Source organism: Oncorhynchus gorbuscha, linkage group LG18, assembly GCF_021184085.1.
Source record: "Oncorhynchus gorbuscha isolate QuinsamMale2020 ecotype Even-year linkage group LG18, OgorEven_v1.0, whole genome shotgun sequence".
NCBI lineage: Eukaryota > Metazoa > Chordata > Actinopteri > Salmoniformes > Salmonidae > Oncorhynchus > Oncorhynchus gorbuscha.
Window position 1 is genome coordinate 80,593,153 of NC_060190.1, and position 17,555 is coordinate 80,610,707.

Below are 17,555 nucleotides of genomic sequence, written 5' to 3' on the forward strand. Positions count from 1 at the left end.
ATGTTAATGGTCACATGGTTAGCAGATGTTAATGGTCACATGGTTAGCAGATGTTAATGGTCACATGGTTAGCAGATGTTAATGGTCACATGGTTAGCAGATGTTAATGGTCACATGGTTAGCAGATGTTAATGGTCACATGGTTAGCAGATGTTAATGGTCACATGGTTAGCAGATGTTAATGGTCACATGGTTAGCAGATGTTAATGGTCACATGGTTAGCAGATGTTAATGGTCACATGGTTAGCAGATGTTAATGGTCACATGGTTAGCAGATGTTAATGGTCACATGGTTAGCAGATGTTAATGGTCACATGGTTAGCAGATGTTAATGGTCACATGGTTAGCAGATGTTAATGGTCACATGGTTAGCAGATGTTAATGGTCACATGGTTAGCAGATGTTATTGGTCACATGGTTAGCAGATGTTAATGGTCACATGGTTAGCAGATGTTAATGGTCACATGGTTAGCAGATGTTAATGGTCACATGGTTAGCAGATGTTAATGGTCACATGGTTAGCAGATGTTAATGGTCACATGGTTAGCAGATGTTAATGGTCACATGGTTAGCAGATGTTAATGGTCACATGGTTAGCAGATGTTAATGGTCACATGGTTAGCAGATGTTAATGGTCACATGGTTAGCAGATGTTAATGGTCACATGGTTAGCAGATGTTAATGGTCACATGGTTAGCAGATGTTAATGGTCACATGGTTAGCAGATGTTAATGGTCACATGGTTAGCAGATGTTAATGGTCACATGGTTAGCAGATGTTAATGGTCACATGGTTAGCAGATGTTAATGGTCACATGGTTAGCAGATGTTAATGGTCACATGGTTAGCAGATGTTAATGGTCACATGGTTAGCAGATGTTAATGGTCACATGGTTAGCAGATGTTATTGGTCACATGGTTAGCAGATGTTAATGGTCACATGGTTAGCAGATGTTAATGGTCACATGGTTAGCAGATGTTAATGGTCACATGGTTAGCAGATGTTAATGGTCACATGGTTAGCAGATGTTAATGGTCACATGGTTAGCAGATGTTAATGGTCACATGGTTAGCAGATGTTAATGGTCACATGGTTAGCAGATGTTAATGGTCACATGGTTAGCAGATGTTAATGGTCACATGGTTAGCAGATGTTAATGGTCACATGGTTAGCAGATGTTAATGGTCACATGGTTAGCAGATGTTAATGGTCACATGGTTAGCAGATGTTAATGGTCACATGGTTAGCAGATGTTAATGGTCACATGGTTAGCAGATGTTAATGGTCACATGGTTAGCAGATGTTAATGGTCACATGGTTAGCAGATGTTAATGGTCACATGGTTAGCAGATGTTAATGGTCACATGGTTAGCAGATGTTAATGGTCACATGGTTAGCAGATGTTAATGGTGACATGGTTAGCAGATGTTAATGGTCACATGGTTAGCAGATGTTAATGGTCACATGGTTAGCAGATGTTAATGGTCACATGGTTAGCAGATGTTAATGGTCACATGGTTAGCAGATGTTAATGGTCACATGGTTAGCAGATGTTAATGGTCACATGGTTAGCAGATGTTAATGGTCACATGGTTAGCAGATGTTAATGGTCACATGGTTAGCAGATGTTAATGGTCACATGGTTAGCAGATGTTAATGGTCACATGGTTAGCAGATGTTATTGGTCACATGGTTAGCAGATGTTAATGGTCACATGGTTAGCAGATGTTAATGGTCACATGGTTAGCAGATGTTAATGGTCACATGGTTAGCAGATGTTATTGGTCACATGGTTAGCAGATGTTAATGGTCACATGGTTAGCAGATGTTATTGGTCACATGGTTAGCAGATGTTAATGGTCACATGGTTAGCAGATGTTATTGGTCACATGGTTAGCAGATGTTAATGGTCACATGGTTAGCAGATGTTAATGGTCACATGGTTAGCAGATGTTAATGGTCACATGGTTAGCAGATGTTAATGGTCACATGGTTAGCAGATGTTAATGGTCACATGGTTAGCAGATGTTAATGGTCACATGGTTAGCAGATGTTAATGGTCACATGGTTAGCAGATGTTAATGGTCACATGGTTAGCAGATGTTAATGGTCACATGGTTAGCAGATGTTAATGGTCACATGGTTAGCAGATGTTAATGGTCACATGGTTAGCAGATGTTAATGGTCACATGGTTAGCAGATGTTAATGGTCACATGGTTAGCAGATGTTAATGGTCACATGGTTAGCAGATGTTAATGGTCACATGGTTAGCAGATGTTAATGGTCACATGGTTAGCAGATGTTAATGGTCACATGGTTAGCAGATGTTAATGGTCACATGGTTAGCATTTGTTATTGCGAGTGTAGCGAAATACTTGTGCTTCTGGAATCTAACAATTTCACAAAAACGACCTAATATACACACACATCTAAGTAAAGCAATGGAATAATAATATATACATTTAAAATATATGGATGAGCAATGACCGAGAGGAATAGGCCAGATGCAATAGATGGTATAAAATACATTATATATATATACGAGGAGTAATGCAAGATATGTAAACATTATTAAAGTGACTCGTAATCCATTTATTAAAGTGGCCAATGATGTCAAGTCTGTACATAGGCAGCAGCCTCACTGTGTTAGTGATGGCTGTTTAACAGTTTGATGGCCTTGAGATACAATTCATGTTTCAGTCTCTCGGTCCCAGCTGGCTGTATGGATGGGGACAGTATATCCAGAGAGAGCCATGATTACACGAAACAGAGTCCCTGATATATATCTGGAAGGAGATCCTCGCCCTGAGCTTATCTACTTCATTGTCCAGCAACTGAATATTAGCGAGTAATATACTTGGAAGCGGTGGATGGTGTGCTACTTCGGACTAAAAGTCTGAATACCTCTTATCCGCCGGCAGTGTATTGGAGCAGCCTCTGGGATGAGTTCAATCGCCTTAAAAGATACGAACAAAGGATACAATTCAGGATAGTCGTATTCCTTCATTCAAAATGCTGGTGAGTTACCGCCTTTCTGATATCCCAAAATTATTTTCCGGCTGTATGTAATAATGCAAAGAACATTCCGGGCTAATAACAGTAAAAAGAATATACTGCAAAGTTGCGTAGGAGCCTGAATCGTCATTGGCAACATCTTATGAAGAGGAGTCATCTCCCAGCATTTTCTGAGCCAAAACTGACGCACCTTCAACAACACATAACACCTCATATAATTCTGTCCAAAAAAAACAAAAGAACATTTCTCTTACCAAGTGGCGTATAGGCTATTTATGTGAATTTCACTTAATCCTGCCTAATTGGTGGGCGGGAGCTGGTCGCAATGTTTATGTAGGCTCTTGTGTTATATTTTGGGAACTGTGTTTCCATAATTAGGGATGACACTGAGGACTTGTGAAGAGCAGAATCAACAACCTCAAGACTGTTGCTTTGTGAGAAGGTGTTAACTGTGTGTTAGGTGCCCATGCTCACAATTAGCCATTGTTATATAAATGCAAGCTGAAAAATATGTGTCCTGGCTTTGGCCCCAAGTGAGAGCAGGTACACGGAGGCCACGGCCCAGTGAGACTCCAGAGCTTTGGAGCTGGAAACAGAACTAAATCACTATCGCCCCGTAACTTCTGTCATCATGAAGTGCTTTCAGAGATTAGTCAAGGATCATATCACCTCCACCTCCCCATGTCACCCTAGACCCACTTCAATTTGCGTACCGCCCCAATAGATCCACAGACGATGCAATTGCCATCACACTGCACACTGCCCAGTCCCACATGGACAAGAGGAAGACCTATGTTAGAATGCTGTTCATTGACTTCAGCTCAGCATTCAACACCACAGTACCCTCCAAGCTCATCATTAGCTTGAGGCCCTGGGCCTTTGTATTTTTTATATTTTACAAAGTCTGCTGCCTTAGTTTATATGAAGGCAATTTGCATATGCTCCAGAATGTTATGAAAAGTGATCAGATGAGTTGCAATAAATTGCAAAGTCCGTCTTTTTCATGCAAATGAACTGAATCCCCCCCAAAAACATTTCCACTGCATTTCTGCAGAAGACTTCAGGGTGCCCAAGAAAGTCCAGCAAGCGCCAGGACCGTCTCCTAAAGTTGATTCAGCTGCGGGATCGGGGCACCAACCAGTACAGAGCCTGCTCATGAATGTCAGTAGGCAGGTATGAGTGCATCTGCACGCACAGTGAGGCGAAGACTTTTGGAGGATGGCCTGGTGTCAAGAAGGGCAGCAAAGAAGCCACTTCTCTCCAGGAAAACCATCAGGGACAGACTGATATTCTGCAAAAGGTACAGGGATTGAACTGCTGAGGACTGGGGTAAAGTAATTTTCTCTGATGAATCCCCTTTTCGATTGTTTGGGGCATCCGGTAAAAAGCTTGTCTGGAGAAGACAAGGTGAGCGCTACCATCAGTCCTGTGTCATGCCAACAGTAAAGCATCCTGAGACCATGTGTGGGGTTGCTTCTCAGCCAAGGGAGTGGGCTCACTCACAGTTTTGCCTAAGAACACAGCCATGAATAATGAATGGTACCAACACATTCTCCGAGAGGAACTTCTCCCAACCACCCTGGAACAGTTTGGTGACGAACAACACATTGATATTTTGGGTCCATGGCCAGGAAACTCCCCAGACCTTAATCCCATTAAGAACTTGTGGTTAATCCTCAAGAGGCGGATGGACAAACAAAACCCCACAAATTCTGACAAACTCCAATCATTGATTATGCAAGAATGGGCTGCCATCAGTCAGGATGTGGCCCAGAAGTTAATTGACAGCATGCCAGGGAAGATTGCAGAGGTCTTGAAAAAGAAGGGTCAACTCTGTAATTGTCAATAAAATCCTTTGACACTTATGAAATGCTTGTAATTATCCTTCAGTATTCCATAGTAACATCTGACAAAAATATCTAAAGACACTGAAGCAACAGACTTTGTGAAAATTCATATTTGTGTCATTCTCAAAACTTTTGGCCACGACTATACTACATATTAAATCCACATACTGTCCATAATGACAATACATCCCATCATATACAGTACCAGTCAACAGTTTGGACACACCTACTCATTCAATAGTTGTTCTTTATTTTTACTTTTTTTTCTACATTGTAGAATAATAGTGAAGACATCAAAACTCTGAAATAACACATATGGAATCATGTAGTAACCAAAAAAGTGTTAATACAAGTCAAAATATATTTGAGATTTTAGATTCTTCAAAGTAGCCACCCTTTGCCTTGATGACAGCTTTGCACACTCTTGGCATTCTCTCAACCAGCTACACCTGGATAGTGTACTATCACTCTGCACTACAACTCATCCCAAACCATCTCAGTTGGGTTGAGATCAGGTGATTGTGGAGGCCAGGTCATGTGATCCTATTAGAATAGTTATACGGGACCACCTGGATGGGGCTGTAGAATAGCCCTGCTGGCCAACATTGTACACTATTCATTTTGCTGGGATAGGAGCTGGGTAACACTATTTTATTTTTTTGTCACCTAGGGAGGTAGAACGGCCAGGACATGGCCTTCTGGTGAAAACACTGGAGCTGTAATGGAAAAACACTAATTGTGTACGAGCTCATCACTACCGTGTTGTCATACTAAACATGATCCCTTAAGTCTTGTTAACAGGAGTGACTGTGCATTGTGAACTTTTTGGAATGAGAGGTGAGATCCGGGGGAGATCCAGGGGGGAGAGAGAATGGTTTCTGAGGGTGAGGGAGGTGAGATCTGGGGGGAATAGTTTCTGCGGGGAGGCGGTGGGAGATCTAAGGGGAGGAGAATGGTTTCTGAGGGGAGGCGGGGGAGATCTAAGGGGAGGAGAATGGTTTCTGAGGGTAAGGGAGGTGAGATCTGGGGGGAGAATGGTTTCTGAGGGGGAGGCGGGGGAGATCTGAGGGGGATTAGTTTCTGAGGGGGAGGTGGGGGGAGATCTGAGGGGGATTAGTTTCTGAGGGGGAGGCGGGGGAGATCTGATGTGGGATTAGTTTCTGAGGGGAGGTGGGGGGAGATCTGAGGGGGATTAGTTTCTGAGGGGAGGAGGGGGAATAGTTTCTGAGGGGGAGGTGGGGGAGATCTGAGGGGAGGAGAATGGTTTCTGAGGGGGAGGCGGGGATTAGTTTCTGAGGGGGAGGCGGGGGGACATCTGAGCGGAGTAGAGGAAGGGGTGTAATGAAGTGTTCACCAGAGACATAACCTTTAGATGATGGCGATGCCATACATCAGCCCTCTATCTGAAATGTTCAATGAAGACACACAGGCTGGCTCACAAATGGCTGTGTAGTACACTACTGTTGACCATGGGCCTTATGGAACGGGTGCCGTTTGGGATGCATTCACAGCCAATACGCTAGCAGGGTTTGGAGGGGCTACAGAAGCTGCAGAGTAAGTGTTATATAGCTCCATGAAGGCCCTGTTACAGGGTGCTGTAGTGTTACATAGCTCCGTGAAGGCCCTGTTACAGGGTGCCGTAGTGTTACATAGCTCCGTGAAGGCCCTGTTACAGGGTGCTGTAGTGTTACATAGCTCCATGAAGGCTCTGTTACTGTCATGTTTGTCATTTATTATCATGTCTTGTCCCTGTGCTCCCCATGCTATTCGTTTCCCTCTGCTGGTCTTATTTGGTTCTTTCCCTCCTTCTATCCCTCTCTCTCCCCCTCCCTCTCTCACTCTCTCGCTCTCTCTTCTCTCTATCGTTCCGTTCCTGCTCCCAGCTGTTCCTATTCCCCTAATCATCATTTAGTCTTCCCACACATGTTCCCGATCCTTTCCCCTGATTAGAGTCCCTATTTATTCCTTTGTGATCCGTTCCTGTCCCGTCGGTTCCTTGTTTTGTATTCACCATGCTGTGATTGTGTTTCGCCCTGTCCTGTCGTGTTTTTTGCCTTCATCAGATGCTGCGTGTGAGCAGGTGGCTCTATCAACTACGGCCTGCGCCTACCCGGCGACCTGCAGTCTGTGGCCGCTTCTCTAGTTATTCCCCTCTACAGACTAGAGGATTTTTGTTATTCCCTGTTTGGATTTAAATAAACTCTGTTTCTGTTAAGTCGCTTTTGGGTCCTCTTTCACCTGCATGACAGAAGGAACCGACCAAGGAATGGACCCAGCGACTTCAGACGCTCGTTACACTGCCGTCGAGATCCAAGGAGCCATGCTCGGCAGACACGAGCAGGAATTGTCTGCTGCTCGCCATGCCGTGGAGAACCTGGCCGCTCAGGTTTCCGACCTCTCTGGACAGTTCCAGAGTCTACGTCTCGTGCCACCTGTTACTTCCTGGCCTGCCGAGCCTCCAGAACCTAGGGTTAATAACCCACCTTGCTACTCCGGGCAGCCCACTGAGTGCCGCTCCTTTCTCACGCAGTGTGAGATTGTGTTCTCTCTCCAACCCAACACATACTCTAGAGAGAGAGCTCGGGTTGCTTACGTCATTTCACTCCTTACTGGCCGGGCTCGAGAATGGGGCACAGCTATCTGGGAGGCAAGGGCTGATTGCTCTAACAAATTCCAGAACTTTAAAGAGGAGATGATTCGGGTTTTTGACCGTTCAGTTTTTGGTGGGGAGGCTTCTAGGGCCCTGGCTTCCTTATGCCAAGGTGAACGGTCCATAACGGATTATTCCATTGAGTTTCGCACTCTTGCTGCCTCTAGTGAGTGGAACGAGCCGGCGCTGCTCGCTCGTTTTCTGGAGGGACTCCACGCAGTGGTTAAGGATGAGATTCTCTCCCGGGAGGTTCCTTCAGATGTGGACTCTTTGATTGCTCTCGCCATCCGCATAGAACGACGGGTAGATCTTCGTCACCGGGCTCGTGGAAGAGAGCTCGCATCAACGGTGTTTCCCTGCTCCGCATCGCAACCATCTCCCTCCTCTGGCTTAGAGAGACTGAGCCCATGCAGCTGGGAGGGATTCGCATCTCGAATAAGGAGAGGGAACGGAGGATCACCAACCGCCTGTGCCTCTATTGCGGAGTTGCTGGACATTTTGTTAATTCATGTCCAGTAAAGCCAGAGCTCATCTGTAAGCGGAGGGCTACAGGTGAGCGCAACTACTCAAGTCTCTCCATCAAGGTCCTGTACTACTTTGTCGGTCCACCTACGCTGGACCGGTTCGGGTGCTACATGTAGTGCCTTGATAGACTCTGGGGCTGAGGGTTGTTTCATGGACGAAGCATGGGTTCGGAAACATGACATTCCTTTCAGAGAGTTAGATAAGCCTACGCCCATGTTCGCCTTAGATGGTAGTCATCTTCCCAGTATCAGATTTGAGACACTACCTTTAACCCTCACAGTATCTGGTAACCACAGTGAGACTATTTCTTTTTTGATTTTCCGTTCACCGTTTACACCTGTTGTTTTGGGTCATCCCTGGCTAGTATGTCATAATCCTTCTATTAATTGGTCTAGTAATTCTATCCTATCCTGGAACGTTTCTTGTCATGTGAAGTGTTTAATGTCTGCCATCCCTCCCGTTTCTTCTGTCCCTACTTCTCAGGAGGAACCTGGCGATTTGACAGGAGTGCCGGAGGAATATCATGATCTGCGCACGGTCTTCAGTCGGTCCCGAGCCAACTCCCTTCCTCCTCACCGGTCGTATGATTGTAGTATTGATCTCCTTCCGGGGACCACTCCTCCTCGAGGTAGACTATACTCTCTGTCGGCTCCCGAACGTAAGGCTCTCGAGGATTATTTGTCTGTGTCTCTTGACGCCGGTACCATAGTGCCTTCTTCTTCTCCAGCCGGGGCGGGGTTCTTTTTGTTAAGAAGAAGGACGGTACTCTGCGCCCTGCGTGGATTATCGAGGGCTGAATGACATAACGGTTAAGAATCGTTATCCGCTTCCCTTATGTCATCAGCCTTCGAGATTCTGCAGGGAGCCAGGTGCTTTACTAAGTTGGACCTTCGTAACGCTTACCATCTCGTGCGCATCAGAGAGGGGGACGAGTGGAAAACGGCGTTTAACACTCCGTTAGGGCATTTTGAGTACCGGGTTCTGCCGTTCGGTCTCGCCAATGCGCCAGCTGTTTTTCAGGCATTAGTTAATGATGTTCTGAGAGACATGCTGAACATTTTTGTTTTTGTCTATCTTGACGATATCCTGATTTTTTTCTCCGTCACTCGAGATTCATGTTCAGCACGTTCGACGTGTTCTACAGCGCCTTTTAGAGAATTGTCTCTACGTAAAGGCTGAGAAGTGCTCTTTTCATGTCTCCTCCGTTACTTTTCTCGGTTCCGTTATTTCCGCTGAAGGCATTCAGATGGATTCCGCTAAGGTCCAAGCTGTCAGTGATTGGCCCGTTCCAAGGTCACGTGTCGAGTTGCAGCGCTTTTTAGGTTTCGCTAATTTCTATCGGCGTTTCATTCGTAATTTCGGTCAAGTTGCTGCCCCTCTCACAGCTCTTACTTCTGTCAAGACGTGTTTTAAGTGGTCCGGTTCCGCCCAGGGAGCTTTTGATCTTCTAAAAGAACGTTTTACGTCCGCTCCTATCCTCGTTACTCCTGACGTCACTAGACAATTCATTGTCGAGGTTGACGCTTCAGAGGTAGGCGTGGGAGCCATTCTATCCCAGCGCTTCCAGTCTGACGATAAGGTTCATCCTTGCGCTTATTTTTCTCATCGCCTGTCGCCATCTGAGCGCAACTATGATGTGGGTAACCGTGAACTGCTCGCCATCCGCTTAGCCCTAGGCGAATGGCGACAGTGGTTGGAGGGGGCGACCGTTCCTTTTGTCGTTTGGACAGACCATAAGAACCTTGAGTACATCCGTTCTGCCAAACGACTTAATGCCCGTCAAGCTCGTTGGGCGTTGTTTTTCGCTCGTTTCGAGTTTGTGATTTCTTACCGTCCGGGTAGCAAGAACACCAAGCCTGATGCCTTATCCCGTCTGTTTAGTTCTTCTGTGGCTTCTACTGATCCCGAGGGGATTCTTCCTTATGGGCGTGTTGTCGGGTTAACAGTCTGGGGAATTGAAAGACAGGTTAAGCAAGCACTCACGCACACTGCGTCGCGCGCGCTTGTCCTAGTAACCTCCTTTTCGTTCCTGTTTCCACTCGTCTGGCTGTTCTTCAGTGGGCTCACTCTGCCAAGTTAGCTGGTCATCCCGGTGTTCGAGGCACTCTTGCGTCTATTCGCCAGCGCTTTTGGTGGCCGACTCAGGAGCGTGACACGCGCCGTTTCGTGGCTGCTTGTTCGGACTGCGCGCAGACTAAGTCGGGTAACTCTCCTCCTGCCGGTCGTCTCAGACCGCTCCCCATTCCTTCTCGACCATGGTCTCACATTGCCTTAGACTTCATTACCGGTCTGCCTTTGTCTGCGGGGAAGACTGTGATTCTGACGGTTGTCGATAGGTTCTCTAAGGCGGCACATTTCATTCCCCTCGCTAAACTTCCTTCCGCTAAGGAGACGGCACAAATCATTATTGAGAATGTATTCAGAATTCATGGCCTCCCGTTAGACGCCGTTTCAGACAGAGGCCCGCAATTCACGTCACAGTTTTGGAGGGAGTTCTGTCGTTTGATTGGTGCGTCCGTCAGTCTCTCTTCCGGGTTTCATCCCCAGTCTAACGGTCAAGCAGAGAGGGCCAATCAGACGATTGGTCGCATACTACGCAGCCTTTCTTTCAGAAACCCTGCGTCTTGGGCAGAACAGCTCCCCTGGGCAGAATACGCTCACAATTCGCTTCCTTCGTCTGCTACCGGGTTATCTCCGTTTCAGAGTAGTCTGGGTTACCAGCCTCCTCTGTTCTCATCCCAGCTTGCCGAGTCCAGCGTTCCCTCCGCTCAAGCGTTTGTCCAACGTTGTGAGCGCACCTGGAGGAGGGTGAGGTCTGCACTTTGCCGTTACAGGGCACAGACGGTGAGAGCCGCCAATAAACGCAGGATTAAGAGTCCAAGGTATTGTTGCGGCCAGAGAGTGTGGCTTTCCACTCGCAACCTTCCTCTTACGACAGCTTCTCGTAAGTTGACTCCGCGGTTCATTGGTCCGTTCCGTGTCTCCCAGGTCGTCAATCCTGTCGCTGGGCGACTGCTTCTTCCGCGACATCTTCGTCGCGTCCATCCTGTCTTCCATGTCTCCTGTGTTAAGCCCTTTCTTCGCACCCCCGTTCGTCTTCCCTCCCCCTCCCGTCCTTGTCGAGAGCGCACCTATTTACAAGGTACATAAGATCATGGACATGCGTTCTCGGGGACGGGGTCACCAATACCTAGTGGATTGGGAGGGTTACGGTCCTGAGGAGAGGAGTTGGGTTCCGTCTCGGGACGTGCTGGACCGTTCACTCATCGATGATTTCCTCCGTTGCCGCCAGGATTCCTCCTCGAGTGCGCCAGGAGGCGCTCGGTGAGTGGGGGGTACTGTCATGTTTGTCATTTATTATCATGTCTTGTCCCTGTGCTCCCCATGCTATTCGTTTCCCTCTGCTGGTCTTATTTGGTTCTTTCCCTCCTTCTATCCCTCTCTCTCCCCTCCCTCTCTCACTCTCTCGCTCTCTCTTCTCTCTATCGTTCCGTTCCTGCTCCCAGCTGTTCCTATTCCCCTAATCATCATTTAGTCTTCCCACACCTGTTCCCGATCCTTTCCCCTGATTAGAGTCCCTATTTATTCCTTTGTGATCCGTTCCTGTCCCGTCGGTTCCTTGTTTTGTATTCACCATGCTGTGATTGTGTTTCGCCCTGTCCTGTCGTGTTTTTTGCCTTCATCAGATGCTGCGTGTGAGCAGGTGGCTCTATCAACTACGGCCTGCGCCTACCCGAAGCGACCTGCAGTCTGTGGCCGCTTCTCTAGTTATTCCCCTCTACAGACTAGAGGATTTTTGTTATTCCCTGTTTGGATTTAAATAAACTCTGTTTCTGTTAAGTCGCTTTTGGGTCCTCTTTCACCTGCATGACAGTTACGGCCTACATTAATGTGAGAAATGCCAGAATGCTCATTATTATGTAAATAACTGCGTGTTCCATCTGCAGATAGTCACTGTTCTAGTTGAGTCCAGACAGAACTGCCAGATAGATAGTCACTGTCCTAGTTGAGTCCAGATAGAACTGCCAGATAGAGGGGGGGTCTGAGAGGGGGTCTGAGAGGGGTCTGAGAGGGGTCCGAGAGGGGGTCTGAGGAGGGTCTGATAAGGGCTCTGAGAGGGGGTCTGAGAGGGGTCTGAGAGGGGGTTTGAGAGGGGTCTGAGAGGGGGTTTGAGAGGGTGTCTTAGGTGGGTCTGCGAGGGGTCTGAGAGGGGATCTGAGAGGGGGTCTGAGAGGAGGTCTGAGAGGGGGTCTGAGGAGGGTCTGAGAGGGGATCTGAGAGTGGTCTGAGAGGGGTCTGAGAGGGGGTCTGAGAGTGGTCTGAGAGGGGTCTGAGAGGGGGTCTGAGAGTGGTCTGAGAGGGGGTCTGAGAGTGGTCTGAGAGGGGTCTGAGAGGGGGTCTGAGAGGGGTCTGAGAGGGGGTCTGAGAGTGGTCTGAGAGGGGTCTGAGAGGGGTCTGAGAGGGGGTCTGAGAGTGGTCTGTATTATAATAAGGTTGGGTAGCAAAATTGAAAATATTTGTGGAAATCTGTTGTAGCTCAAGTCGTGTACAACATCCACAGTACAATGCCCTCTCTATGGGCTGGCTGGCTAGCTAGGTAGGTAGCTTCAAGCGTAATACTAAAGACAATATCAGCATGTACCTAGTTAGCTGTAAAATCACCTAAACAAACTGCACTTTAGGAGTCTACAATCTCACCATGTTCAATCTGCAGATCGATTTGCCTTTCAGAGTTGAGTCTGACATTCGCAACGGCAAATATACTTTTGAGGAGATGGGAAACGTTGCCCATGCTGCGTCAATGGGCCACGCGGTGCATTCTGGGCGATTCTGGGACAAGGAGCGCTCTCCTTCAAGGAATCAATGGGAGTCTATTGGGCGCTAGCTCAAAAACCCAACATTAGCATGAATTTCGTCAACAAGAAGTACAACATCACAAATATTTTCTGAGATGTGAGATAATTAACTTGCTCTCTGCACTATTACATTTACATTACATTTACATTTAAGTCATTTAGCAGACGCTCTTATCCAGAGCGACTTACAAATTGGTGCATTCACCTTATGACATCCAGTGGAACAGTCACTTTACAATAGTGCATCTAAAACTTAAGGGGGGGGGGGGGTGAGAGGGATTACTTATCCTATCCTAGGTATTCCTTAAAGAGGTGGGGTTTCAGGTGTCTCCGGAAGGTGGTGATTGACTCCGCTGTCCTGGCGTCGTGAGGGAGTTTGTTCCACCATTGGGGGGGCCAGGGCAGCGAACAGTTTTGACTGGGCTGAGCGGGAGCTGTACTTCCTCAGTGGTAGGGAGGCGAGCAGGCCAGAGGTGGATGAACGCAGTGCCCTTGTTTGGGTGTAGGGCCTGATCAGAGCCTGGAGGTACTGAGGTGCCGTTCCCCTCACAGCTCCGTAGGCAAGCACCATGGTCTTGTAGCGGATGCGAGCTTCAACTGGAAGCCAGTGGAGAGAACGGAGGAGCGGGGTGACGTGAGAGAACTTGGGAAGGTTGAACACCAGACGGGCTGCGGCGTTCTGGATGAGTTGAAGGGGTTTAATGGCACAGGCAGGGAGCCCAGCCAACAGCGAGTTGCAGTAATCCAGACGGGAGATGACAAGTGCCTGGATTAGGACCTGCGCCACTTCCTGTGTGAGGCAGGGTCGTACTCTGCGGATGTTGTAGAGCATGAACCTACAGGAACGGGCCACCGCCTTGATGTTGGTTGAGAACGACAGGGTGTTGTCCAGGATCACGCCAAGGTTCTTGGCGCTCTGGGAGGAGGACACAATGGAGTTGTCAACCGTGATCATGGAACGGGCAGTCCTTCCCGGGAGGAAGAGCAGCTCCGTCTTGCCGAGGTTCAGCTTGAGGTGGTGATCCGTCATCCACACTGATATGTCTGCCAGACATGCAGAGATGCGATTCGCCACCTGGTCATCAGAAGGGGGAAAGGAGAAGATTAATTGTGTGTCGTCTGCATAGCAATGATAAGAGAGACCATGTGAGGTTATGACAGAGCCAAGTGACTTGGTGTATAGCGAGAATAGGAGAGGGCCAAGACGGCAATTATCTTTGATACAAAGACGGCTATGTAGCTAGCTGAGAAGAAATTGCTAAGATTAGACAAATCAAACCGTTGTGCTATAATGAAATATAATGAAAAAGTTATACTACCCGCGGGAGCGAAGTGCAGATGCGACCACTCGCTCCAACCGGAACCGGAAGTAAGTTCTTGAAATGTTCTGCATTGACTGACCTTCATGTCTTAAAGTAATGACGGACTGTCATTTCTCTGCTTATTTGAGCTGTTCTTGCCATAATATGGACTTGGTCTTTTACCAAATAGTGCTGTCTTCTGTATACCACCCCTACCTTGTCACAACTCAACTGATTGGCTCAAACTCATTAAGAAGGAAAGAAATTCACAAATTAACTTTTAACAATGCACATCTGTTCATTGAAATGCATTCCAGGTGACTACCTCGTGAAGCTGGTTGAGAGAATGCCAAAGCTGTCATCAAGACAAAAGGTGGCTACTTTGAAGAATCTCAAATATAGAAAAAATCACTTTTTTAGTTACTACATGATTCCATACAGTATGTGTTATTTTATAGTTTTGATGTCTACAATGTAGAATATAGTAAAAACAAAGAAAATCCCTGGAATGAGTAGGTGTGTCCAAACTTTTGACTGGTACTGTGCGTGAAAACATGAAAGGACTGGGAATCGACAGGACATCACTCAGACATGCACAAAAACAATATAACATTCAAAATGAATGAACCTTTCCGCACACGAACATGGTAGCCTATAGTTCAGACAGATCGGTTATAGTGGTGTCCTATTTTAGTATTGCAAAAACGAGGATGTACTGGTGAAGACAAGGTTCTATCACCACATGGATGAAGGATCTACGCATTATGTAAAAACCCAGACATGGAATAGCAGAACCCTGGACATGGAATAGAGACACCTGGACATGGAATAGAAACACCTGGTCATGGAATAGCAGAACCCTGGACATGGAATAGAAACACCTGGACATGGAATAGAAACACCTGGTCATGGAATAAAAACACCTGGACATGGAATAGAAACACCTGGTCATGGAATAGAAACACCTGGACATGGAATAGAAGCATCTGGTCATGGAATAGAAACACCTGGACATGGAATAGAAGTATCTGGACATGGAATTGAAACACCTGGACATGGAATATCAGAACCCTGGACATGGAATAGAAACACCTGGACATGGAATAGCAGAACCCGGACATGGAATAGAAACACCTGGACATGGAATAGCAGAACCCGGACATGGAACAGAAACACCAGGTCATGGAATATCAGAACCCGGACATGGAGTAGAAACACCTGGACATGGAATAGAAACACCTGGACATGGAATAGAAACACCAGGTCATGGAATATCAGAACCCGGACATGGAATAGAAACACCTGGACATGGAATAGAAGCATCTGGACATGGAATTGAAACACCTGGACATGGAATAGAAACACCTGGACATGGAATTGAAACACCTGGTCATGGAATAGAAACACCTGGACATGGAATAGAAACACCTGGACATGGAATAGAAACACCTGGACATGGAATAGAAACACCTGGACATGGAATAAAAGCATCTGGGCATGGAATAGAACGACTTCAGCATGGTCTCCCTTCAACCATATAATAGCCATTTCTGAGTCTCACTTAGATAATTCATTTGATGAGGCATCAGTAGCAATACAAGGAAATAACATCTACAGAAGAGACAGGAATGCTTATGGGGGAGGTGTTGCTGTATATATTCAAAGCCATATCCCTGTAATGCTTAGAGGAGATCTTATGTCAAGTGTTATTGAAGTGTTGTAGGTTCACTTGGCACATCTAAAGCCTTTTCTTTTGGGGTGTCGCTATAGACCACCAAGTGTTAACAGTCAGTATCTAAATAATATGTGTGAAATGCTTGATAGTGTGTGTGATGTAAACAGAGAGGTCTACTTTCTTGTGGACCTGAATATTGACTGGTTTTCATCAAGCTGTCCACTCAAGAGGAAGCTTCTTACTGTAACCAGTGTCTGTAATCTGGTTCAGGTTATTAATCAACCTACCAGGGTGTTTACAAACACTACAGGAACAAGCTCATCCACATGTATCGATCAATCAATCAAATCAATCAAATGTATTTATAAAGCCCTTTTTACATCAGCCGATGTCACAAAGTGCTGCACAGAAACCCAGCCTAAAACCCCAAGCAACGCAGATGTAGAAGCACGGTGGCTAGGAAAACTCCCCAGAAAAGCAGGAACCTAGGAAGAAACCTAGAGAGGAACCAGGCGCTGAGGGGTGGCCAGTCCTGTTCTGTACGGGTACAGTTCTGAAGCTGTACCCGTACCCATTGGATGCAGTGATCACAACATAGTGGCTATATCCAGGAAAGCCAAAGTGCTAACAGCTGGGCCTTAAATAGTGTATAAGAGATCATACAAAGACTCTGCTGTGACTCTTATGTGGATGCTGTTACGAATATTTGTTGATCTGCTGTGATTAATGAGGAGCATCCAGATGCTGCACTTGATGAATTTATGGAATTGATTGTTACAATTATTGATAAACACCTGTTAAGAAACGGACTTAGAACTGTTAAATCTCCATGGATTGATGAGGAATTTAAAAACTGTTTGGCTGAAAGTGATGGGGCAAATAAGTCTGGCTGCACATCTGACTGGCTGACTTACTGCAAATTGAGAAATGATGTGACAACAACAACAACAGTACATTTACATTTACATTTAAGTCATTTAGCAGACGCTCTTATCCAGAGCATTATGAAGCACTGATATAAAGACTTATGGAATGAAAAATTGGGCTTACTTTAAATTAAATTATTGGCAGAAAGACAAATTCAACTCCATATTTAATCCAATCAGATGGCTTATTCATCACAAAACCATTTCACGTTGCCAATTATTTTAGTGGGGAAACTTAGGCAGGAAATGCCAACAAAGAACAGTGAGCCATTGTACTCGCACATAAAAAATAAAAAAATGAAAGAAAAGCATTTAATGTTTGAACATTTGTAAAAAATAATAACAAACCTCCTGACAACTTAGATGGAAAGCGAGTGAGGACTGACTCTACCTGTCTGTCATCATCTGAGCTGAGAGGAAAGTCTTTGTCCTCGGGCCTGGTGGGAAGCCAAAGTCATTCCGCTACCCAAGAGGCCTGGTGGGAAGCCAAAGTCATTCCGCTACCCAAGAGGCCTGGTGGGAAGCCAAAGTCATTCCGCTACCCAAGAGGCCTGGGGGGAAGCCAAAGTCATTCCGCTACCCAAGAGGCCTGGGGCGAAGCCAAAGTCATTCCGCTACCCAAGAGGCCTGGAGGGAAGCCAAAGTCATTCCACTACCCAAGAGGCCTGGTGGGAAGCCAAAGTCATTCCGCTACCCAAGAGGCCTGGTGGGAAGCCAAAGTCATTCCGCTACCCAAGAGGCCTGGGGGGAAGCCAAAGT

The 17,555-nt window shown here is 46.5% G+C and overlaps 1 protein-coding gene across 9 annotated transcripts in view; it reads left to right on the plus strand.

Moving 5' to 3' along the window:
• The window catches only part of LOC124004067 (plasma membrane calcium-transporting ATPase 2-like), a 210,138-nt gene that overhangs the window by 77,268 nt on the left and 115,315 nt on the right, over window positions 1-17,555 (plus strand). The gene's annotated exons all lie outside the window — the stretch shown is intronic.